Source organism: Castor canadensis, chromosome 10, assembly GCF_047511655.1.
Source record: "Castor canadensis chromosome 10, mCasCan1.hap1v2, whole genome shotgun sequence".
In the NCBI taxonomy this organism is placed as follows: domain Eukaryota; kingdom Metazoa; phylum Chordata; class Mammalia; order Rodentia; family Castoridae; genus Castor; species Castor canadensis.
In genome coordinates, this window is record NC_133395.1 from 25,505,910 (window position 1) to 25,533,011 (window position 27,102).

Consider the following 27,102-nt stretch of genomic DNA (forward strand, 5'->3'; position numbering starts at 1 on the left):
TGATGTTGAATCTTGTGAAATGATTCCTTTATCTATTGAGATGACCATATGACTTTTATTATTACTTAGTTAATACAGTGGGTGATGTTTATTCATTTGCATATACTGAATAATCCTTGTAATCCCGAGATAAATCACACTTGATCATTGTATATTATTCTTTAAACATAATGTTGAATTTATTTTCCTAATAATATGTAGAAGATTTTTAATCTATATTCCTCTGGGATATTGGTTTGTAATATTTTATTTTGTTTTGCACTTGTATGGTTTTGGTATTAAAATAAGTGCAGCATTTTTCCATCCTCTTCAGTTTTTGGAAGAGTTTTTGAAGTTTTAATATAAATTTCTCTTTCACTGTATGATATGACTCACAAGAAAAGCCATTTGTGCGTGCACTTTTCTTTGTTGGGAGATTTTTGATAACTGATTTCAATCTCCTTACTCCTTATGGCTGATACTAGTGCATGAAACCAGGTTGTATCACACAACACACAAGTGGCTTAAGAGAAGCAGTGTAAGAAATGGAAGCAAGATAAAGCTGAACTGGAGGATAAAATCTTATACATACAATGTATATACATCATAACATACAATGTATATACATTATAACATACAGTGTATATACATATAATGTATAGGCAGGAAGGTAACTGATTCCAATAAACTGCATGTATAGCTCAGGAGAGCTCTCTGGTCTGGATGCACAGGCTTGTGAAGATATAAAGAAGATATAATCTCACTGCACAAATATGAATAGACATAGAAGAAAATTCACAATAATTATCTGGGACTGTTGACTGTTAAAATGCTACTGAAGGTTCATCAAACCTAAATGGTCTCATTGAAATACAATTTCTCTTATACTTTCACATTGTGTCTTTCTTAAAACTACTGCCCTATGAATATCAATCTCTGTGGAAATATAAATGTGATACTTTTCTTTTTATAATGTAATGAATCTAGGTACAGTGGTACATGTTTTTAATCCCAACTACTCTGGAAGGTGAGGCAGGAGGATCAGGAGTTTGAGGCCAGCCTGGGTAATGTGCAATATCTTGCTTCAAAAGGGGAAAAAAAAAAAAAACACTAAGTATGAACAAAAACTCCAAATCTGTAATATTACTGAAACTTACCATTTTTGCTGGTAAGTATGAACATTTTGCATAAAATATTTCTGTATCCATTTAAAACTACTAGATTTTCATCATTTTTATTTTTTAATGTATTATCATATTATCGTTAAACCAGCAGTACATTGTGACATTTACAAAAGTGCTGAATATACCTTAATTAGGTTCACTCCCTCCATCTTCTCCTTTATGCCCTTCTCCCCTGTCTTAGAACAGTTTAATCATGTCTCGTTATTCCGTTTTCATGCATGAATGCATAGAACTTCCTCATATTCACCCTCCTTTATTCTTTCCTTATGCCCTCCCTCCTCTCTGACTGGCACCAACCCCTAGACAGGACTTGTTTTAACTTTCTGTCCTCCATTTTTGTTTATTTATGGTGGTTATACAGGTAGTTTCATTGTGACATTTCCATATATTTATCCTGAATTGTTTCATCATCTTTATACATCTCCTTTCTACCTTATTCCCCTTCTGATGGTGATTTCAGCAGTTTGAATGTTCCATTATACATATTTGTTTAGAAAGTGCATAAACCATACTCACTTTCTTTACTTTCTTCAATAGCAGTATCTGAAAGCAAGTGTGAAATGGATTCCTCAATAACTTTGATTTGGACCTGAAGGAACTAGTTAATTATTGGAATTTTTAACAATGCAATGAAAAATCTTCAGAAAGTGTTGGTTATCTAGAAGTAAGTCAACAGAAAAGTAGTGGTAGCAGTCTTCTTTCTTTTTTTTTAAGCTGATTAAAATAAAGTATACTGAGGTCAGAGACTAGTTGACAGAGTAGTCAGCTGACTCTAGGGCATTTCTCATTTCTCAAGATACAGTATTCTTTATTTATGTCTGCAGTTCCTGAGGCACTGATATTCCTAAATATATGACAGTCACTTTAAGACTTTCAGACCCTGAAGTTACATCTCCACTAAGCTACAAAATAACACTTAATAAAGCAATTGTTTCTAAATCCAATGTGACCAATTATATGTTACATAATAAAGTTTTGGTCAGTGACTGACCACATATACAGTGGTAGTTCCATAGAATAATAAGGGAACTGAAAAGTTCCTTTGGCCCAGTGACTTAGCTGCACTATGTACTAGTTATGAGTTTGTGTTGTGGTGTAAACAAAACTATGTTGCCAGTTGAATAAAGCTACAATGCATACAATTATGCTAGTACATACTTGTCAATAATAATATAATAATATATCAACAGTAAGTATATGCATACATACACTTTTAATTGCTATTTTAGTGTACCCCATTTACTTTTAAGTAATTCACTATACAACATTATGCTATTTGAAGTGGTAGGAACCTCATACACTTCATATTTAATGCGTGTCCCAATTACAGTAACAGAGGATGTTGAGTGACTGAATTCTGCTTTCTAGTTTTGTATAAGACTCTGTGACATTTTCACAACAAAATTATCTAACAATGCATTTCTCAAAATGTTTCCATCATTAAGCAATGTATAACTATATTTTAAATGGCCATGAATATCCCATGAATGTGATGATAGAGTTTTCTCATCACCTATCATTTGCAAAGTACCTTCTATTTGCCAGGTGCTGTATCATGTGTAATATTCCTTGTAAACATTTTATCACATTTGTTCTCCAAATACTACAAATGTATGGTAGACTACTGAAACTAAGATGCTTAAGATTCCCATTTAGTAAGGGTCAGACCAAAATACAAGCACTTTTTCCATTATGTCATGTGAGTACTACAAATGAAACTTTTCTAAACTCAATCTGATCCTTCTCAATAGTCTAGATAAAAGATGCTACTGCTACCCAACTGTTATCAATAAGAAACATGAGACATCCTAGACACCTACTTTCCTGTGTTCTCAAACCAGTTTATGAACAAATCTTGAATTTCACCTTCCTACCATCCCTACATATACCCTCTCTTCATATTTACTCTTTGGTGGATGTGTCATGTTTATTATGATGTACTGAACTTATTGCTATGAATTTTTCATCACTTTTTCTTCTTTCAATAGGATAGCACTTATTAAATGCTTCAAGCTTGCATTAAAATAATCCGTATTAAAAGCAACTACCACTATATTCCTTTAAATATTGTGTTTAAACTTGTTAGCGTCAAAACAAAATCTAAGTACTTTAGCATAGCATTCCAATGTTATACTTGCTGGTCCCAGAACAGGAAAAAAATTCTAACCTGTATTTTGACTGCAAAACTACAAGATAATTTCACACTCTGTTTTAGTCATACTGTTCCATCTACTCAAAATGCAAATTCCTTCTCATTTGTATATCTAAATAAATTGAACATTTAGCTCAAGTGTTCTATTCTTTATGCAAATTTCATTCTCACATCTTTGACCATTAAAAAAATTGAACACTTATTCCTAATTTTCTAGCATTCTTTACATATTTAATATGTATTTAATATTGTCCTAGACAAAATAAGTTGTATGTTTCTTGAAAATAGTATGATTTTAATGGTTATCTTGCATCATCTTTGGGTATGAGAGCAATTAATTTGATGTTCCTGAGTAAATAAATGAAGATGGCTTCATTCCATGTCAATTTTCTTTCCATTATATTCTCAGTAGGAACACTTATCTTTATTTTTTTGAGAAATGTTCATATTTAATATTTATTGCAAAATTACTATTCAGTGTTCTTGGGGGAACATAAACATGAATGAATGTAGATAATTTTAGGGTAGGTGTATATCCATTTAAACTAAAAGACAAAGCAGTTATATATAATAGGTGAATAACCTTTTTTTCAGTAACAAAAATAATATATTTAGATTATGTGGTAAAAGGCAGAAAAATGTTGCATTAGACAAAATTCTCCAGAAAAAAAAAATGGAACCAACAAGAATATAGAGAAATGTAAAAGTTCATTAATTAGGGAAATTGACTTATGTGATTATCAAGGACCAAAAATACTATGCTATGCCTTCTGAAAGCCAGAGAATTATGGAAATCAATGGAGTAATTCAATGAATCTGAAACCTGACAACAGAAGGGGCAATAGCATAACTGCCAATTTAAGGCTAATGGCTGAGAAACAGACCTGATCCCAGGAAAATGAGTCCAGAAAACCAGAAGCTCTCATGGCTGATGATAGAATATGGGTGCCTCAGCTCAGGCTGGAGCAAGATAGAGAACCCAGTCTTCTATCAGTTCATCCCAGTTAGAGTAGCCCCAATGGAATGGATTATCCTCATCCACAGTGGTGAGGGCTAGTCTTCTTCATTCAGACTGATTCTAATGCTGCTATCTTCCAGAAAGACCTTCACAAACATCTGCCAAAATAGTGATTCAACAGCTACATAGCTGTTGAAAATTTTCTATGTAGTTGGCTTGTTTTCTAGTGACCTACTCCATGGACTTCTGTAGGGCCAAACACATATTCACTTCTGTGTTACTTGAATCTGTAGGTGGAATACTCACATGTAAGTATCATGTAAATAGCTGAATTCCAAAATGTTTACATATTCATAATGTTTTTCATACATAATTCATCTATTCAATAAACTGAAATACATTCATTATTTCAATGAAAAAATAACACAGGACCTAGCAAACACAAACACTTTTATTGTGAACTTTACAATATTGGATTAAGGTCCATTACATATGCAAATGTCTAGCATTAAAGCTTTCAATTTGCAAGAGCTAAACTCTAGGGGTAAAAAAGTACTGTGCAATTTAAAAAACTTGACATTGCACTAATAAGGACAAGTCGAGGCTGAATAGAAGGGAGTACATCACACTTGCAAGTACACAATGAATTGAGGTAACTGGAAACTGTAAGAAGTATTATAAAAATAAATAAGAACGTTTTCGATTTATTTTTTCTCCACTTTTCAAAAGAACACTGGGAAAATTGTGTGTGTGTGTGTGTGTGTGTGAGACGTGATTAACAGTGAATTGTGTTTATATGACAACTTTGAATTAATGGGACTTAAAATTAAAATATCTTTACAATCCATTGAAGGTTGTCGCAAGAATAATTCTATTCTCATCATTTATATATGTATATATGGTTACAAATCAAAAGAAATAAAAACAAACCTTTAAATCAAAGAAATTTTTGAAAACAGGAGTATTTAATATATTCCTTACCTAAATACACCATGTTCAAGAATTTTGCCCCTGGGACAGCATATTGCCAATTAAGTTTTTATAACTATATATAACATTCATTTTATAGGTTTATCATTTCATAAGCTTGGATTAAATAAATAATGTAGTTTCATATCTTGTGAATTCTAAAATTTTTAAGCTGCTTTATCTTACATACCAAACATTGCACTGCTTTCTCAAAGGAAGGGAAAATATGAAAAAAACAATAGATTTGTGACATTATTCCTAGACATTTGAGGTTTGGTTTGGCATCCAAACCATATAGAGCAAAAATATATCCTGAAACTCACATTTCAGAATCTTGTATCCTCATTTTAGTTTTCCATCATCCTTTGAATTGTAGTTTAGAAAGATATATTGCCTCATTTTAGAAAGATGCCAATGAAAATTGAAAATAATAAAGCCTGAAAAGCTGTTAATTGTTCTGATTTGTTACTAACTAGCATATTTATCAACTGTAGTTCATGAAAATTTGAACAGTAGTTTTAAGAATTAAAGATTTTACAAATTCACTTTATTTCATAGTCATATTTTATTTTTATAGAACCAGGTGCAAAACTGTTCACTACCTAAGTTGAATATTTCAACTGTTAAGTTTCTGCATACCGTAGTGATTAAATTGAATATATTAGTAGCTAAATTTGCATTCATTCTGATTACCCTAAACACTGTGCTGGTGTATATGTTGCTAAGTGCAAGAAAGGTCTAAATATTTATTCTTATTTAGGAGATTTAAAGCCTGTGACTTAAAATTAACCTGCTTGTGAATATTTGGTGAGAGTACTTGTTGATAGTCTCAATCTGCTATTAAGATGAAAGCCTACTCCATTATGTCTTTCAGTGATATTACTGGTCACTTCAAAAAAAAAATTGGTGTTTAGATAATCTGTTGTTTTGATTTTGTGATGAATGCCTGATTGTTTTAAAGTTCTTCTGGAGGTGAGGAGGGTGTGGAGAAGAAATGGCACAAACAATGTATGCACATATGAATAAATGAACAAAGAAAAAATAACTTTAAGGACATCCTATTAATATTACTAATTTGTTTGTTATTTGTACTGATATAATGGAAGTATAGTTGCATTAATTTATGTCTTTTATATGGTACAATTCAACTGGAATTTCTATTAATTAAATTCTCTGGGGTTTGGAGGGATGAAAGTGGTGAGTCTCTGAAATATGCCAATTGACTAAAAATATGCTTATCTTTAATTCTGTCAGCAGCTAATATAAGTAAGCAAACTCAGAGAGGTTTAAATAAAATCCATTAAAGTTACACATCAACAAAGTGCTAGAGCCAAAGTTCAACCTGAAACCATCCAATTCAAATTTTCTATAGTTTGAACTATAGAATTCAATACAATAGAATACAATTCTCTAGACTACAAAAATCATAGCCCTGTCATTTATTAAGGTATCATCATGGAACAAATTTTTTAGTTTAGAGTCCATTTTTGAAATTGAAATAATATCCTCCATCTTCATCTAATTTGTGTAAAGATCAGAAGATGGAACTAAGTTAGACTTTTTGGAAATTCATAAAATACACTATTATTTAAAAATATTTTTGCCAACCGATTTATGTCATAATATAAAACCATTTTTTCGGGAACTGTATCTATGAAAACTAATGAGTACAACTTTAGTGTGGTATCAGTCGATGCATAATTCAAGAATAGGGAAGTGACAATTTCCTGCAGCATGAGGTTCCCTTACTTGTAATGATCGATCTTTGGAATCATTGCTTTTTCACATGATCTTTCCTTTATTTGGAGGGTTCTTTCTCTATTATGCCTTATAAAAGTCAATCATTCTGTCGATGCCCTCTTAGCTCTGAAGAGACTTCCCTCAACAATTTCCATCCTGCATTCCTTCTTTGTTCCTGAAGAACTGTGTACACAGATCCACAATTGGCCTCATACCCTTTTCCATGATTTTTCCTCTCCTTGTCTATAACCCTTGCCATTCTGAGCATCTGTGGCTCACAGTATATATCTAAAAGTACTATCTTAGAGATAGTATCATCTCCACTATGATGTAGCTAAAATAGGAAGCGTTTATCCTTATGTTTACTTTTAATGTCAACTTATTTTTTTTAGGAAAGAACACTGTCAGAACATTTACCATCTTAACAAATGTTTAATATTCAGCACAACTATAAGCACAATGCTAACTATAAGCACAATGTTTTACAGCAGATCTATATTTTATTCATGTGGTATAAGTGAAATTTCACCCTAACTAGTTCACTGAGGAAAACAATTTGAGTAATAAAATCAAATATGATATTCAACAAATCAGATTTAGTTTTTCTTTTGAAAAACACCTTGCTATAAATTGTTCAACACATATGTTGAACACATATATATATATACATATATGCCTATATTCATATAAATCTTATATTACATTTCCATAGATGCTTTACATAACATGCAAAAATATAGAAATGTATTTCAAAAGAAATGAATAGGAAGTTTAAAATATCCCAGATAAGTATTAATTAAATTCCTATTAATAGTGTTATAATGATAAATATATTATAAAGTACTTAATATAAGGCATATTACAAAGTTGGCACTTAAAATTCTAGAATTTATGTTAATTGAACTTAAAATGTGAAGCAATAGAATCAATAAGTGAGAAAACTCTGAAGACTCAACTTTTGTCAATAATAACTAACGCATGATTAATAAATTATACCACATTTAGCACTGTTATTGAAGCAGGCAGCCTAATCAGAGAATCAAGCTGCACAACCCATAATGCACTTGAAAGTCAGCAATTGTAACATCAAAGTGTGCAGCTCCATCAGTGGAATTGGTGGCTGAATTATCAAATGTGCAGTGCAATTAGTTGAGTATGAAAATCCCACAGTGTTACAATAAGGAGATGAACCAGCAAAGCTTCCTGGTGATTGCTAAATACCTGACTACTTCCTCAGTGACTTCAGTTCTTGAATAATTCCCAAGTAAATATGCAAATAAAGTTTAATGAAATGAATAGTGAATATAAAATAATCTTTGATAAATTTGAAAAAATTGGTATAACTTGAAAGAAACTAGAGAGTTTTCTTTTGCATATGCCCACTCATCTACAAGGTCAACAAGCATTTACTACATGTCATTCTGTTAGCTTAACTTTTTTTGTAGGAGACAGCCCTTTAAATGTTTTTCATTAATGGCAAAAAGTAAACGTGACTTTATCCAGAAAATAACTCACAGGAATACAGTATTTGAATTTATCAACTCAATGGAATGATTAATTATGCAAAGTATATTCTATAAAAAATACATAAATGTTTTTAGATGTTTCCATAGTGAAGAACTATTTGACTTGGTAAGGAGATTCAAGAGGAGTGAGAGATATATAGTTTTATAAGTGTGGAGGTATAAAAAAACCCACATATTTTTAAAATTTCAGGCAGGAAATGTAGAGGAACTATATTTGTGGATATGTGGAAATTCTAAAGCTATATAGTATGTTTGATATTTTTTTGCATTGAAAATTATGTTTGCCAGTTCAAGGTCAAAATTTTCCTCCTACACTTAATTTCAGTAACATTATTTAGTTACCAGGTGTTAGTGTTCTCTCAGCAGACATTCACATTCTGGATAATATTTGTGAAATTTTCTTAATATGGCCAAGTTATATATAAGCATATATTTTTGTTAGGGTCCGAGAATCCTATTCCTCCGAGAGACAGAGAGTCACGCGTGAATGCAATCAACAAAGCAGAGTTTATTGAGCTGGCAAGCCAGGGTCAAGCTCCCACACAGACACACAGGTCCGATTGGGCAGACAAGACCCCGAGCCTCTTTAGGGAAGATCTTATATAGGCCCCTACCGGCCCTTACAGCAAAAGCCCGCACAGTACATAGCCAATGAGTTTGTAACACCACATACATTTCCAGCCTATCTATTTAAGAGTACATTACTTCTTAGCCTATAGATTCAAGGGTCAGTATTCACGCACACGGTTACATTTAGCAAGCAGGCAGGGCACATCTTGCATGTACTTCTAGTTGTCTTTCGCAATCTGCTCACATTCCTCACATTCCTCACATTCCACCTGCCCCCATCCTGTTTATCTTATCCTGCACGGGGCATCCTGTGCTGGCTTTACTGGTTTCTGCTATGGGGATCTGCTGGGGCAAAGGGCACATCCTTTCAATTTAATAATACTTTTTTATTTTTAGATTGTAAATTCAACTTTTTGAACTAGTTAAGCATTTGATGTTATTGCCAAAAGCTACATTAAGAGGATATATGAAGACTCAATATTTGAAGTCAGAAGGAGTTTTTAGGTCTTTATCTCAGCCTCTATACTGGCAGCAAAAAAAAATCAAATGTGTATGGGAGTTAGGCAGGTGATATAACAAGTGGAATTAAAAGGCACAAAGAGAACTGTAGAGTTCTCTAAAAATAACAGTACATCTGATCCAAAAGAAGAAGCAATCACTGCGCCTGTTCAATGTTGATACTCATTTTTACAGAGCGTGCAGTTTAAGGGATGGTATTCTTTTCCTGAAACCATAAATCCTTACATTTTATCTTGAAATCATTAATTATTTAAATGTTGCCTGATTTAAAAAAAAAAACAACAAAGAAATGTAGAAAGCAAATGCAATTTAGCTGTTCTCCACAAGTTTGGAAATCTTTTTGTAAATTAACTCTATCACACAAGTTATATTCTGTCAGTACAGTAACAGGAATATCATACTGACTACTTTGTGAAGAAGTTCATTTAATTAAGTCAACTCTAATAGAAGCTTTTCCTTACCAATGGAAAAGAATTTGAAAGTGGAAAGGACAAAATTCACTCAATTTGTCCTTTCATTGTTAAATGGGAAAACATTAACAGAAAACAAATTCAAGTTTTTCATTTAAAGAACAGGAAAAAAAAGTTCAGGCCCTGACCATATGAGAAATATCATAGCTTGTGATTTTATATTTGTTATTATATTTAATCTTCAAAAAATTCCTGTGATATAGTTATTGTTAGCCATATTTTACAAAATCAATGAACACCTTAAGGACAATTGCCCGATATTATGCAGCTACTAAGTAGAAGGCTGGAGCTTGGTTCTTAATTCTTAGGATAGCACCTTCTATATTCTGTTACCTCCACTTGCATTTAAAAAACAAATATATGAATAAGTAGCAATTCTTATCTTATGAGGAATAAAAGTATCTTTGGGCAAAGTTTCAAACTAGGGATTTTAAAACCATTTTCTCTTTGCTACTCATTATTATTTATCATAGCTACAACTGATTTGATGTAACTAGTGAATGTTTCCATCAATCGTGAATATATATTTGATGTATAATGGTATATATTTCCATCATTATCTGACAGAGGACTACAATGCCAATATTTGATTACTTCTAATGAGATACTGCTGCTATTTCCTCTTGTGTACAAAACATCAAGAGAGCCATTTAAACACTATTCTCACAAAACAGACCTCAGCATGCATTGTTACCAAATGTCATTTCCATCAGTTCAGCAAACCAAGCTGGGACATAACTCTAGAGAACTTCAACTGACAACAAATACCCTGTGGAATCTGCCCACCAGTGTAGAGCCAGCCATTTTCCATGTATCAGGAATTTCTCACTGATATCATAAGATCTGCCTGAGGTGAAATAGGTGGAAAACATTCAAAAAAATTTAACAGAGAAAAAAAGTGGTGGCTAAATTAGCGAATCAGATCTAAACACTGTGACTTCACAAACCTCCTTGTGATTCTGGAGCCACACTTTGGTAATTCTGATTGCTCCTAGCCAAAATAATAAACACCATCACATTAGGTGCAGATGAAATTCAAAGACTGACCCTTAAATTATCCTTTAATTGCATCTAACAGCCACAAAAATCCCACGCAGAGCAGCCAGCAAGGTGTGTCCCACTCCAGTCCTGGGACAAAAGCCCCCTGCACACTTCTCTTTTCCTTTTTCTTTTCTTTTTTTCTTCTTATTCTTCTCCCAACAAGCATAAGACAGAGCATCAATCAGAATCAAACCCTGTGACATCCTAGACCATTAGCACTGGAAAATCTCCTTACACCATGCCGAATGATATCATTTCTTCCCTACAGCTGACTCCAAAGGAGCCTGCATGAAACACACCTGCATCATGCACCTTGTGCAGCTCCCTTACCACCCCACCCCCACCCCAGGAAAATAATCCAGTGCAGCCCCTGGTTGGACTGAACCAATCCCTCCCCCAGAAAAAAAGCCATAAGCAGTGAACTGTAATCTAATACAAACTTTGAAGGGAGGTAGTGAAATGCTGAACCCACCATGGAAAATGGGGGAGGGGAAAAGAGCCAATTTCTCACTGCTGAACTGTCTGAGGTGTGCAAATGAACAAAATTCCCAGCACCGTATCCTTAGTAATGCACCATAAAGAAGCAAAGTCTGACAGCAGGGATGGGGCTGAAAAATCAGCTACCTAGAGAAGCTGCTGGCACCAGGCAGAGATCAGGAGAGGCATAAAGGCTAAGAGAGGGAGCAGAGCAACATATTAATCTCCAAAAACAGGGCAGGAGGAGTTTCTAAAAGACAATCTCTGGGATAGAGGGCAGCATTCAAAACTGAATCATCCCACCTTGCTGGGGAGATGTTGAGCAAACAAAGCTGCAGATGAAGAACTACATAGCTGCCACCTGCTGAAAACAGCTCTGAACACCCTGCAGGAGCTGGCAATCTTACCTTACCTCACAACTCCAGCTAACCTTATAAACAGAAGGTCCAAATACCACTCACAAGCCAGTCACCTGGTGATAACACATCAGAGCTTCCACTTGAACACCAATACTAGGATTGGACACCTAAAGAATAACTCCAGAACTTTTATTAATAGACTGAACTTAGCCAGGTTCTTGAACCTGGTGGGGTTTTTTTTTTATTGTGTTTCCCAAATATTGAGAAAGTTTTGCCCACTCAGGTACAGGAAGCCTTCAGGATACCAAACAGACTTGACCAAACTAGAACCTCCCCATGGCATATTATCATCAAAACAATAAGCACAGAGAACAGAGAAAGAATATTGAAAGCTGAATGAGAGAAAAAACAAATAACATATAAAAGTAAACCCATCAAAATAACAGCAGATTTCTCAATGAAAACCTTAAAAGCAAAAGGGCATAGAATGAAATATTTCAGGCACTAAATGAAAATAACTTCAACCCTATGATAGACTACCCAGAAAAACTATCATTCAAAATTGACAGAGCAATAAAAAACTTCATTAACAACCAGAAACTAAAACAGTATATGACCACCAGGACACCACTACAAAAGATTCTATAAGGAATTCTGCACACAGAAGATGAAAGCAAACACAACTATGAGAAGATTGGAAGTATCAAACAATAGAAGAAGAAAAGATAAAGAATCAGACAGTAGCATTGATTTGACTGCACACAATCAAACCCTTAAATAATAAAAACAACTAAATGGTAGGAACCACATACTATCAATATTAACACTGAATGTTAATGGTCTCAACTCCCCCATCAAAAGACACCATTTGGCAAACTGGATTAAAAAGGCAGATCCAACAATCTGTTGTTTACAAAAGATCCATCTTATTGACTGAAATAAATGCTGGCTTAGGGTGAAAGGCTGGAAGAAAATTTACCAAGCCAAAGGCCCCTGAAAACAAGCAGGAGTAGCAATACTTGTATCAGACAAAGTAAACTTCAAACTTACCTTGGTCAAATGAGATAAAAAAAGACACTTGATACAAATAAAAGGTACAATAGCTCAAAAGGAAATAACAATTACCAACCTATATGCATCCAATGTCAGTGTACTAATTTCATCAAACATACACCAAAGAACTTAAAAGCATATATACAGTCCAACAGGGTGGTACTGGGAGATTTTAATACCACTCTACCACCAATAGATAGGTCATCCAAAGTATCACCAAAGAAATCTTAGCTCTAAATGACACCATAAATCGAATGGACCTAATTGATGTCTGCAGAGTATTTCATCCAAGAACAACACAATATACATCCTTCTCAGCAGCCCATGGAACTTTCTCCAAAATACATCATATGTTACTACAGAAAGCAAGCCTCAGTAAATATAAGAAAATAGAAATAACTCCTTTCATTCTATCTGACCACAATGCATTAATACTAGAACTAAACAACAAAACAACAGCAGAAAACCTGCCAATAATTGGAGGCTGAATAATACTTTGCTCAGTGATCAGTGGGTCATAGCAGAAATAAGAGAGGAAATAAACAGTTCCCTGGAAGCTAATGAAAATCAAAACACAACCTACCAGAACATATGGGACACAGCAAAGAGGTAAGTTTAGAGCCATGAGTTTACATATTAAAAGGACAGAAAAACACAAATAAACAACCTAATGTTACATCTCAAACTCCAAGAAAAGCAAGAGCAAGAAAAATCAAAAATAAGCAGGAGAGAAATAATAAAATAAGAGCTGAAATTAATGAAATAGAGAACAAAAACAACAAAAAACAAAGAATAAATAAATGAAACAAAAAGCTGCTTCTTTGAAAAAAATAAACAGACAAGCCTCTAACAAATCTCCCTAAAATGAGGCAGGAAAAGACCCAAATTGGCAAACTCAGAAACAAAACAAGGGAGATAACAACAAACACCATGCAAATGCAGGGAATTATCAGGACTACTTTGAGAACCCATATTCCAATAACTTGGAAAATGTTGAAGAAATGGATAAATTTCTATACACTTAATAACCATCCAAAACTGAACCAAGAGGAAATAAACCATCTAAACAGATCTATAACTCATAATGAAATGGAAGAAGCAATAGTCTCCCAAAAAAGAAAATTCCAGGACCTGACACATTCTCTGCTGAATTCTAGTAGACCTTCAAAGAACTAAAAAACTTAAACTTTTCCACAATACAGAAAGCAAAAGAAAACTGCCGAACTCATTCTATGAAGCCAGTATTACACTCCTCCCAAAACTGGACAAGGACACGTCCAAAATGAAAAACTACAGTCCAATTTCCTTAATGAACATTGATGCAAAAATCCTCAATAAAATAATGGCAAACTGAATCCAACAACATATCAGAAAGATCATTCTCCATTACCAAGTTGGCTTCAGCCCAGGGATGCAGGGATGGTTCAACATATGCAAATCAATAAAAGCAATACAGCTTATTAATAGAAGGAAAAACAAAAACCACAAGATCATCTCAATAGATGCAGAAAAAGCCTTTGATAAGATTTAACAGAACTTCATGATAAAAGGTCTTTGAAAACTAGGAATAGAAGGAAAGTACCTCCACATTATAGAGGCTATATATGACAAACTTTTAGCCAACATCATACTTAATGGAGAAAAACTGAAACCATTCCCCCTTAACTCAGGAACACAACAAGGGTGACGATTCTCTTCACTCTTATTCAATATAATCCTGAAATTCCTAGCAGAGCAATAAGGAAAGAAGAAGAAATAAAAGGAATATAAATAGGTAAAGAAACAGTCAAACTTTCTGTATTTGCAGACGACATGATCCTATACCTAAAAGAACTGAAAAACTCTACCCAAAAATTTCTAGACACTATAAAAGCTTCAGCAATGTAGCAGGATACAAAATCAACTGACAAAATCAGTAGCTTTTCTATACACCAAAAATGAACAAATTGTGAAAGAATACAGGAAAACAATTCTATTTACAACAGCCTCAAAAAAATTAAATACATAGGAATAAACTTAAAGGGGATGTAAATGACCTCTTCAAGGAGAACTACAAACCACTGAAGAAAGAGAATGAGGAAGAGGAGAGAAGGTGGAGAGATCTGCCATGCTCATGGATTGGTAGAATCAACATAGTAAAAATGGCTATACTACCTAAGCAATCTACATGTTCAATGCAATGCCCATTAAAATTGCAAGGACATTCATCACAGAGATTGAAAAATCTATGTTAAAACTTCATTTGGAATCACAAACGACCACAAATAACCAAGGCAATACTTAGCATAAAGAGCAATGTTGGAAGTATCACAACACCTGACTTCAAACTATATTTCAGAGCCATAGCAATATAAACAGAATGGTACTGGAACGAAAACAGATATGAAGACCAGTGGAACAGAATAGAGGACATGGATATGAGTCTACATAGCTTTGAAAACCTTATTTTTGAGAAGGGCGCCAAAAAACATATCATGGAGAAAAGACAGCCTCTTCACAAATGGTGCTGGGAAAAGTGGATATCTACCTGCACAAACTGAATGCCTGTCACCCTAGGTGGGATAGGAAAGGGTGGGGGTTGGAGCAGGGAGGAGAGATGGCCCAAGTGTATGCACATATGAATAAATAAATAAATAAACCCCCCCAAACCACACTAAGATTCCAACTCACCTGTGTTAGAATGGATATCATAAAGAACTCCATCAAAAAGAAATGCTGGCAAGGAAATGAGGAAAAAGGAACCTTTATTCACTTCTGGTGGGAATATAATCTAGTACAACTACTTTGGAAAACCTTACGGAGGTTCCTTAAAAAGCTAAACATAGATCTGTCATATGATCCAGCAATACCACTCCTTGACATAAACCTGAAGGAATGCAACTCAAGTTATCACAAAAGCATCTGCATACCCATGTTTATAGCAGCACTATTCATAGTAGCCAAGCTATGAAAACAGCCAAGATGCTCCACAACCAATGAATGGATCAAGAAAATATGGTATTTATACACAATGGAATTTTATTCAGCTACAAAGAACGAAATTTTGTCATTCACAAGTGAATGTATGGAACTAGAGAACATCATCTTAAGCAAAGTTAGCCAGGCTTAGACGGCCAAAAGTCACACATTCTCCCTCATATGTGGATTTTATACCTAAAACTAATGCATTAATATTATTGGATATAGGTTACACACTAAGGGAAGAACAGGAAAGGGAGAAATAAGGAAAGGAAAGAAAACCTAAAACTTGAATGTGTTTGTTGTGCTCCCTGTTGAGGAGTGAATAAAGTAATCTTAAATTGGCAGAGGCCAGTATGGGAAGGGGACTAGGAAGTAGCAAAGACTTCAGGTAGAAAAGAACTAATGTGGGTTGCAATACACAAGTGCATGGAAGCAATAGTAGGAATTTGTCTGTATGGCTATATTTATCCCAAAATAGCAAAAATGATATGTCTTTCTTATTATCTCTTATGTTTTCTTGTCAACAAAGTCAGAGAAGAGGGTAGAACAGGTTCTGCTTGGAAGCAGGGGGTTGGGGGTGCTGTGTGATGGTGAGTTGGGTGGCACAAACAATATATACACATGTAAGTGTAAAATCAATAGTATAAAAGGATAAAAAATATGTATTCACTTTTTAAAAAAAATTAATAGAAAACACATGCTCCAAATCCATCAGACTAAAAGCAGTTAAGAAACCATGAGAACTAATATGTTTTATTTAGTATTGGTGCTTTATCCAAATTAAGAACATGAGAGAACTAAACAAATGTGATAGAGTAGCATTAATTTTTTATATAACTCAAACTTATGACACACTTAAAAAAAAAGACATGAGAATAGAATTAATGTGCCAGCAGCACCCAATCTGCCAAAATTAATTTCAACATATTTCAATAAATGCGTTTATGAAAGACATCTAAATTTGGCCACCCTACTTAATTACATATCATCATTTATTCACTCCCTTAGGCATGATGATTTTCAATGTTTTGTTTATTTGAATACATGTCCATAATCTCTCATTTAATACTAAAATCTAAATTAAATGAAGACAAAGTTCTTGTCTATTTCTTAGCATAATTTACTAAAGTAATACTGAATAAATTAATGAAGCAAATTCATAAATTGCAGAAGGAATAAAGGAAGGTTAACATCATCCTTATTAAAAAGAACTTAATCTGCAAATATTAAAAATATGAACAAATTAATTTTATCCAGTAAAAAAAGCAAAGTAATATTTAGGATTTTCAAACAGTGAAAAAATTTAAAAAGAAAAATTTAGAAAATCAAAAAAGAAGAAAAGAAGCTAGAAACGGAAAAAAAACTAAACTTACTATGAAATTAATAGCTATACTATAAATTACCATGGGTGATGTGATAGAAAACAGGGAAAATATTCCCTATGGGTTCCACTGATTGGGAGTAATGGAGAAGTGAAGACAAGATATGTTAGGAAATTAGGCTACATTTAAGACAATAATCTCATCCATTAAAAAAGAGACTTATACAACTAAGATAAAACATAGTTTGAGAATCTGAGAATTTTCAAAACTTACCTTTAATGTCAGGAAATGGCTATATCCTAGATTTTAATCTTATATTTTACAAGTCTTAAGTGACATATGCTTAGTGCCTCCTTAAAATTTTAGAGTGAATTATAATTGGATAATAGTTGAGATCCAGGATCCATACACTTTACTACCAATCTGGTTACCTAGTTGAATAACTTATTTCTGTATTTCTTCTTCATTGTTTTCTTTAGTTTTACCTACAAGTTGATCTTATTTTCATTTTTCTCAAATTAAAACAGTTTGGATTATGAAGCTCATTTCTTTCTTCTGTCTTTCAAAATAATGTAATTTTTTTATTTTATAATATTTAATTGAAAAATTTTAAATGTTTGTATAATGTACACAATATGTTTGATATATTCATACATTGTGTAGTAATTACCAGACTCAAATTAATACATCCAACATCAGCTGTCCTTACCAGTTGTGTGTATGTATATTTTGAGAGGACTTAATCAAATTCCTAGTAAAAAATGGAGCCTTATTAACTGTAGTCACCATGCTGCATGTTAGATCTACAGAAACCTTTTGTCATGTAACTGAAAGTTCAATCTTCTGATCAACATCAGTTATCTCCCACCCTCTGGCCCTTAACAACCACTGTTATATTCTGTGTTTTTAAGAATGACTTTGTTTTCATTCAATTGATAAGAAGGTAAAATGATGTGCAATGAAAGTTTAAGGAATTTATTTGAACGAACAACTGGTCATAAGTCAGACAGCTCCACATAGGTGGTTTGGGAGCACCACTGAGAGAACGGCACAGAAGTGAGGTAGAAAAAAAGTCTTTGCTTGGGTATAATTACACAGTCATGCTGCCTGATTTATCCCATTGGAAAATCCGTAGTTATGTAATCATGACTGCGTTGGTTGATTCTGATTCCCTCAGTTTAAGTTCTGTTTTTCATTAATGTAGACACTTATACAAAGGATTAAAGTTAAGTTTTGGTTATGTTTGCAAGTCAACCAGGACTGAAGTCGCTTATGAGGCCAAGCTGACTTTGTCTGCTCAGGAAATATTCAGGCCTCGTTGCTATTTTAATTTTCTTTAATGCCACATACAAATGAGATCATACGATACTTGTGTTTTTGTAACTGACTTTCTTTGCCAATTGCAATGTTCTTGAAATTTATCTGTGTTGTTGCAAGTGGCAGAAGTTTATTCTTGTTATGACTAAATACTCATTTATGTGTGTATGTACATATTCTCTATCCATTCATTTGTTGATGAACACTTAGGCTGATTCCGTATCTGAACTGTTGTGAGTAATGTTGCAATAATTATAAGAATACCAATAAAACTTGCACATACTGATTGCATTTTTTTAGTAAGATTGTTAAATCTTATTATATATTTATTTTCAATGTTTTTAGTTCCCCTATACTATTTTCCATAATGGCTGTGCCAATTTACACTCTCAACAATAGTGTGCAAGAATTCCTGGTACCTTTCAGATTTCTAAATATGGCTGCAAATTTTTCATTCTGGTTTGTTTTTTTTTTTTTTTGGTTGGGCCTGGGGTTTGAACTCAGGGCCTCATGCTTGCTAGACAGGCACTCTACCACTTGAGCCACTCTGCCAGCCAACTTTTTCATTCTGAAATCCATCCACATATATGCAGCTGGGTAATGTTTTTCAGCTCTGCTTCTTGCCAATGCCTAGACACAGCAGTGATGGTAAGCAATACACAATCTCAGGAGATGCATCATGTGTGTGATTTGTAACCATGATTTAAGAAATCCCCATCAAGGCTAAACTTCTTTGAGTTACACAGTCTAAAATTTTCCCACTTAGCCTTCCTTCACTCTTAACCTCAGAAAGATCAGACCTGCATAGACCTCTTGACTCTTTCCAGCTGTTCCAAATTCCTGTATATTTTACCTCAATCACCTTTCTTCTAATAAATTCCTTGAGTACTTAATCCCTTCTTGTCATCTGCTTCTGAAGAGACTTGTGCTACAATAATGAGCTTATACCCATTGTCAGCATCAATAACAACTGCTGTAAGATAGCAAGTAAATAAAGCAGAAATTTTATATGATTTTTCTCACATGAAAAATACCTTGCAGATTTCTTTTTAAACATCTTGGATATGTGCATTTAGGTTTGCTGTCTTCTGAAATTCTTCTCTGATGGTGAAGGTTGAATTAAAGGCCTAAATAATCATATAAAACTACAGAGTAGTGATGAAGTAGAAGCAGATGAGAGATGTCAACAAACCTTTGGAAATTAGAAAGCAGGTGGGGATTGGTAAATTAATTAAGAAAGTGACAAACCCCATGAAGCTTCAGAAGCGATGTCAGTGAAAAACAGCCTCTGCACTTCAGGTTCCCAGCTGTAAAATGAAGTTGATGATAGTATCTGCTTCTGCATGTTATTTTTAGGAGGAAAGAAATGAATTCAAGTCAGTCATTTAGAATTTAAGTTTTTAGGTCAGGTTAAAGATGCAGTAAACATTAATTCCTATTCAACTGCTATCATTCTATATAATTCAAAGAATATATAATTCCTGTGCCAGAATAACTGAGACTGTAAGAAAATATGTAAAATGTCCAAAACAATGAAGAGAATACAAGAAGAGATAAATATGGGGAGTATTAATTCTTGGAAGGCCAAAAGCACTATAATGCTATGACCCAAAATGTGATATTATCAAAGCTTATACACACATATTGAAATTATGCCACAAAAAGTATAAAAGGTACTACTACAACATTTCACTTTCTTTGTAATAAAAATGGCATTCAGTAGCCAAGAAAAAAGACTAAGTGCTACTTACATCTTGTAAAGAAACTTCTTAGCTATCAGAAGAGCCATGCTTGCAGAGTGAGGGTGGCAGCTGCTGTTATGACTATTTCAACTCTACACATCAGCACAGTGCTTTCTTTTGGGGTTCAGGGGTCTTTCCTAATCTCTGCACATTTTTCTCCTCAATTTTTCCCAAATTGTCATTCCAAACACACTAAAATTACCTTAGTTTCATCATTGCCCCCATTAATTACATTACCAATATTCCTTAGAAAACCTTTGATTCCAATTGTTGGATTTTAAGGACAAAGAAAAGGAAGCAGTGCTTCATAAACACTCAATGAAGCCCACAAGAAGTCATGGGAGGTTGAGTGGCCCACTTGACGTGTATGCCAGGGATCTGAGATGGTGCTTCTGAAGCCATGATGACTGTCACTTGGAGCCACATACACACTTTTATTACCAAGGTAGAACCAGATGAAGTATAAAGTGTAACCTGGAATAAGTTTTCCAAAGTTTATGATCTATTACTTCATTTTGCAAATACATTTTTCCAAATCATTTGGAATAATGAAAATGAGACTGATACTTTTTCTCAACTGAAAACAATTTTTGTCATTACCAATACAGGGTCGGTGTCCAATAATTTGATAGCAATGAACATATCTGTATATTTTGAAGGAATAATAGTTTATTCCCTAGTCATAAAAATCAAATGGGTACATCTGTGTGACTCTCATAAGCACCACTAAACTACACTACAAGTACCTATCTAATAACACCTGTTCTTGGATATGTACTTGGACATGTGGAATTGCAGCTGTGCCAGAAGTCTTCAAAAAGCTTCTAAACCACATGATTACCTAACTTTCTCATGTAATGAGCCGCCAAGTCCTAGTTTAATCATTTCCCTAACTTTTGCTTCTGTCCTCTTCAGTGTAATGTAAAACACAATTCTATCATTTTTCCTCATTTACATCGTTAATGTTATCTTGCATCAGTTATTGCCCAGTTTCTCAAAATAATGTTATGTCTTAAAGTTACCAGCAACTACTGATGGAAATAACAGAATCCTGTGCTTTAACCAGATCTGCTAAATCAGAATCTCTGGGATTTGAGTTCCAGGGTTTGCATTTTTACAAACTCTCCAAAACCCAATGGTATCTTTGCATTCTGAATTATAGGAATCACTGCAGATTTTAAGCTGGTTAACATGTTGTAGAGTCCTGTCATTGTTTTGTTCTTAAATTTCTGATATTAACTCCTACATTGTTGATCTGCCTTACTGATTTTATACCCTTGTTAGTTTTTTTCAAGCAAATGATAATCTCTTCCTGTTGCTGCTCAATCTTTATTTTTCTTGAATTCTCTTAAAAACTCAAATTTTGTATTTCATAATGCAGATCAGGTATTATCTCTTTACAAAGCTCATATAATTTCCTATAAACCTGATAGAAATTATCACTCTCATGGTATCTTCCAATTATTATAGCTGCCTAAGGCTCTCACGGGGTATTATCATCTGTTTCTTTCTCCCTCTAAGACTTTTAATAACCAAAGTCCAGCACAAAGTTACAGCTATGTCTTAATCCAAATTCCTAGCAGATCCAGGACTTATTACCTTTATGTAGATATAAGATAGATGATTACATGCAAATGGAGTATTTCTAGTTTTTCAGGCAGAACTTTTCATTTCCTTTTCTTTTTTTTTCCTTCTAGAATTTTCTCTGAAACATAAATCTGTTCAAGGATAACACTTCTAACTTACTCTTAAACAGGCATCTTTCCACTAGAAAGACAGAACCCAGAGTGCCGATGCTGAGTTCTATTCACTAGCACATTGACATTAACAAATTAGAGATCTACTTAGAAATAAAGAGTTAATATGGAAAACCAATTCAAAATACACCAATAATATATTTTCTGTTTAAGAAAAAGCTGTTTAAGCTGGTTCCAGAATAAGATTTGGTTTTAGATATGTCTAATATTAAAACAGCAGTGTTATAAGAAAGTAATGGCTTTGTTCATCCATTCTTTTAAACTCATATTGTAGATACTGGAAACTTCTCTTTACAGAAAAATATTCCAGTGTCTCAGCAGTTTGAATACCAGATTAGCACCTGCTTTAAAAATTTAGCAGGCAGTAATTAACCTGAAAACAGCCCAACATGAGCAGCAGGCATGGTGCTGTTTGCTTCAAGATCTAAGTCTTGTTGCCAACATTTACCTAATGTAAATATAGGAAAAACAAATTGAACAGTACTGTTGCTTGTGTACTAAAGCCATTTCACATTGAGCCAAATTCTCCCTGGAGCATGTCATTCCTTGGAACCCAGATAAACATCCAGTAAGATGGATTAACACTTTGAAGTCACTAGGGTATCATCAAGACTTTTTGTTGATGAGTCCGTGTCTTTGGCAATCAGGAGAATCTGGCTCATCTTGTTAGTAGCAGAAATAATGTAATTTAAGTGAGCTGCCAGGATAATTAGAGCAGGTGAATAGTAGACAGAAATAATGCCCTGAAGAGATGAAAGAAAATGCTTAGATCTTTTTTGCTTTATTTCAGTGCTATTAAATGCCTTTGGTATCTGTTTGCTTCTGTGTCTCTGTCAATCTTGGGTAGCAAATTAGGCGTTTGGAGAGACATTAACTCTTCCAAGCCTCTTGGAGACTATTTAGTGCTTTCTGAGCAATGCTAATTGACAGAGTTGTAAATGAAAATATCACAAAAATGTAGTATTTATCTATACTGAATTAGGAATTTTATAAATTCACAAGAGAATGACTCATTGTCATCTTATTTAGAAGTAAATATGATTCCAGATCTCTGTCAGTATTTAACTATATGAGAACAATGAGTCAGTGACTTCTTATATTTGGGGAATTCAGAGTAGATATGTGTTAAGGGATTTGTTCACTTGAAATATTACTTTCTAAAATATTAATATCCCTCAAATCTATAACAATTATTCTTTTAAAATAGTTTATTGGTTTTCCAAAGGCATTTGTCCACAACTTATTTGATCAATATTATTTTGAGTACTTTTACCTAAAACCAACTAAGTGCTTCACAAAGTGTAGCCTCTTGACTCCTTCCTAAATACATTTAATGCCTTTATGCTCATGGGTATTTTTTGTTTATGTTGCTACCCTTACTCATCCAAGTACTAACCAGTTCGGCCCCCTGCTTCTGAGATCAGGCATGATTGGGTGTATTCGATACCCAGTCGAATACTTTATCTATAGCCATAGATAAAGTCCCTCTTTCTTAATGAAAATTAGATCCATAATATGTCTTCCATTTGCTCATACTAACTAAATCAAAAGAGTCATTTGAAAAACAAATTATAGGAAAAATTATTTAGGATAATCAATATATTCTGTAATTGTGGAAAATTATCTTATTTATTTGTCAAGAACCACAGAGCTTTATAGCAAAAAGATTAAGCCTTAATATTTGCAAAAAAAGAAAAATTCTTCATGTAACTGCGGCATTATCACAGAGACTATGATAAGATAATTGAACTCTATTATAATGATATGAGACATTTTTACTGAAGGTGTAAGAGGAAGTATACTAATCTAAGTAACTTTTGAAATGAATCTAAGATTAAAGTCCCCTGCAACCCTATATCTGTATCTATATCTATCTACATATGATAATGTTATTTCCATTTGGGTATGGCTTAATAATTCTGGTAATACTGTTTGTGTTTACTGAAACTGAACAATGAAATTAATGATTGAAAGGTGGTGAAAATCAGTTTTCTCATTGATAGAATAGGCAATCAAGAGGAAAAAAACAGATCCACATAGTAATAGATTAGAATTGTACATATTTATTTGAAAGCATATTTATGTCAGTGTATAGATTGGTGAAAATGTAAATATTTTAGAAATGCATACATACAAGGATTAGTATGTCCAAATATACTTTCTTGCTCTGTCAACTAAAAGGGCCTAGGAACAATGGCACTGAGTATTAATGAGCACACCTCATGCCAGACGCTGGTTTGTAATATTTTTCTCCAACAAAAGGAACTACAGCTATTTGGAGAAAAGGCTAAGTGTAGGCAAGGACAGGAAGTACATGAGATGGGACTAGAATATTGTATAGTGCAAAAAAGTAAAGAAGTGTTCATGGTGGAAGGAAAACACACAAAATGGTGTTATATAAAAAGAAGCTATTTGCTATTTTGTTATTCAACAAAATCAATTTCTATTAAAACTCAAATAACCAACAAATATTTATATTTCCATTCTGATATGAAACTATTATTAAAAAATATGTAAATAAAGGAGATAAGTTAAATCTCCCACGTAACAAGTACCCAAGAAAATTACAGAGATGTTTTACTCTCAGGAAGGGGAGATACAAGTCCTCAGAATTCAAGTGTGAACTGTGGGTAGGGATTTTCTTTAACAAAACATGAAAAAAAGGTGATATAAGTATTTCAAAGTGGAGAAACTGGGCAAACGCCATGTTGACAAGAAAATGAACATTTTAAGTAATGTCAGCAAGAAAATGAAGTTTTAAGTACTGCTGATAGAATAGACCTTTGGTTGGATGTGATGAAAATAGAAATTTAATTTTAGTAGCTCTCCCCCAAAACCCATGCACCAATATAGCAATGAGATAGAAACCAGATACATTCCAATAGAGAAGTTTCCTGCAGAATACCTGACCCATATTCCTTGAAATTAACAGTCATCAAAATAAGAAATGTCTGAGAAGCTGTCAACCCCAAGAAGAGCCTAAGGAAACATGACAATATAATGTAATGTGATATCCTAGATGAGTTCTTAGCAAGAAAAAAGACAAGGGAAAAACTAAGGAACTCTGAATAAGGTAGCAGTAAGAGGAAAGATGCCACTATAATAACACTGTACTATTACACATATAATAATAATATGTTAATATTATCTCATTAAGTATAATAAATATACTATACAGATGTAAAATGTTAAGACAGGGGAAAAATGTTGTGTTTATAGGGGTTGTTGGGGTGGCTTGGTCTACAATCTCAAATGTCAATAGCGGAAAGACCAAAATCCTTAAGTATAAAATCCCCAAACATCAAAATTACAAAAGTATAATGATGGAGAAATAAAATATTTAAAAGGCTTTGAAAGGAGGTTTAATTGTTGAACACAAAAACACAACTTCACAGCTCAATTCACACAACAAAACATCAGTAACAACATTCATTTCCACAAGCATAAATACTCACATTTATTAACAGGTATTATAGTTAGGAGATGACAGAGTACCTTCTTAAAGAAATAAGTAAAAAAAGAACCTGAATATATAAACCACACAAGGATGTTTGGAAATTTTGTGCCCCTAGCAGTATAACTTTAGTCATCTGAAATACTGCCATAGACAACTGAGGTACTATGACTGGACTGATCAAAACCCTTAACAGGTCAGAACAGCCAAGATCTTAAACACTTTTACTGTTCATAAATGCAGATATACAATGGGTTCATGTCTTCATTCATTGAAAAAGTTCCATGTTTTTACATACATACATTATGCCAACAAATGGAGTTAACTATAATAAAGACTTTCCTGGATTTGAATTTGCAAAGAAAAAAATTAATTAGATATAATTTTCTAAATGTCTTTGGAATACTTATACATTGGGAATGATGCAGAAATGAAATACATCTCATTTGAATGATAAAATATGTTTATAAGCTAACATTGTGAGAAAAAATAAAGAAGTGAAGATGAAGAGAACCTCAAATAAAAAAACACCTAAAAAGAAAGTTTGACACAAGGAAAAGTGTACTAGAACAGTTATCGCTGTAATTGCATGAAGAAAATCCACAAAACTGGACCACTTTCTCCATCATTAGGACATTTGAAAGTCTGACATTGCAGTGACTAGCTGCTTTTTTTTCCTTAGCACAAGACTGTCCTCAGAGAAAATGTTGATTTTTATACATGGCATTGCTTTTTTGAAATTTTTCTGTGATACGTTATGCCCCAGCAAGACCATTTTCTATTAAATTTCCCCACGTCTGTGCCATGCTTCTATTTTGCTTTGTGCATGTGGAAATCTACTCTGTATGCACTTATATACACACAACAGATTTGGAAGAAGCAGTGACTGGCCACTGACCAACAGCATTGCATGAAGTGTCTTCTTATCCTCTCATGTGCATTATGAATTTTTTAACTGGTCAGTGATTTCTCTGGCTTGTTCTAGGAAAAACAGCTTTAACTCATGAGATGCTGATGGAATTTCATCCTCTGAAGTAATGCCAACACAAACAAATGATGAATATTTAAATCAAAGTTTACATTATGGCCATATCACATACCCCATCCCTTCTCCAGAATTTGCCTTTCTACCCTTTCTCCTCAACCTTTATTTTGTCTTAGCTTTTAGTGGTACAAAATAAAAATAGGGTTTTTGAAACTTTGGCTCTCAGGATTTCAGTATTTGGCATTTTAATCTTTTAGGATTGTAATTTTCAGTATTTCAGACATTAGGGATTTTAAACATTAAGGGTATTATTTCTTCAATGAGTGGGAAATAATGTATCTTTGGGGACTATTATTGACACCTGAATACTCTTTATACTACCTTCTCTATGATTTCCTGAAAGTCTAAATCTCTTAAAAAGTAAGATATATTTAAAAAAAAAAGTTGGCCAAAAGCAAATAGCCAAGAGGAAAACTATCTGGCTGAATCAACCTGCCCCACAGGACAATTTGGAATAAATTACTTGCTTCTAGGTGAACCAGTGATGCAGTGTTCATATTTAAGATC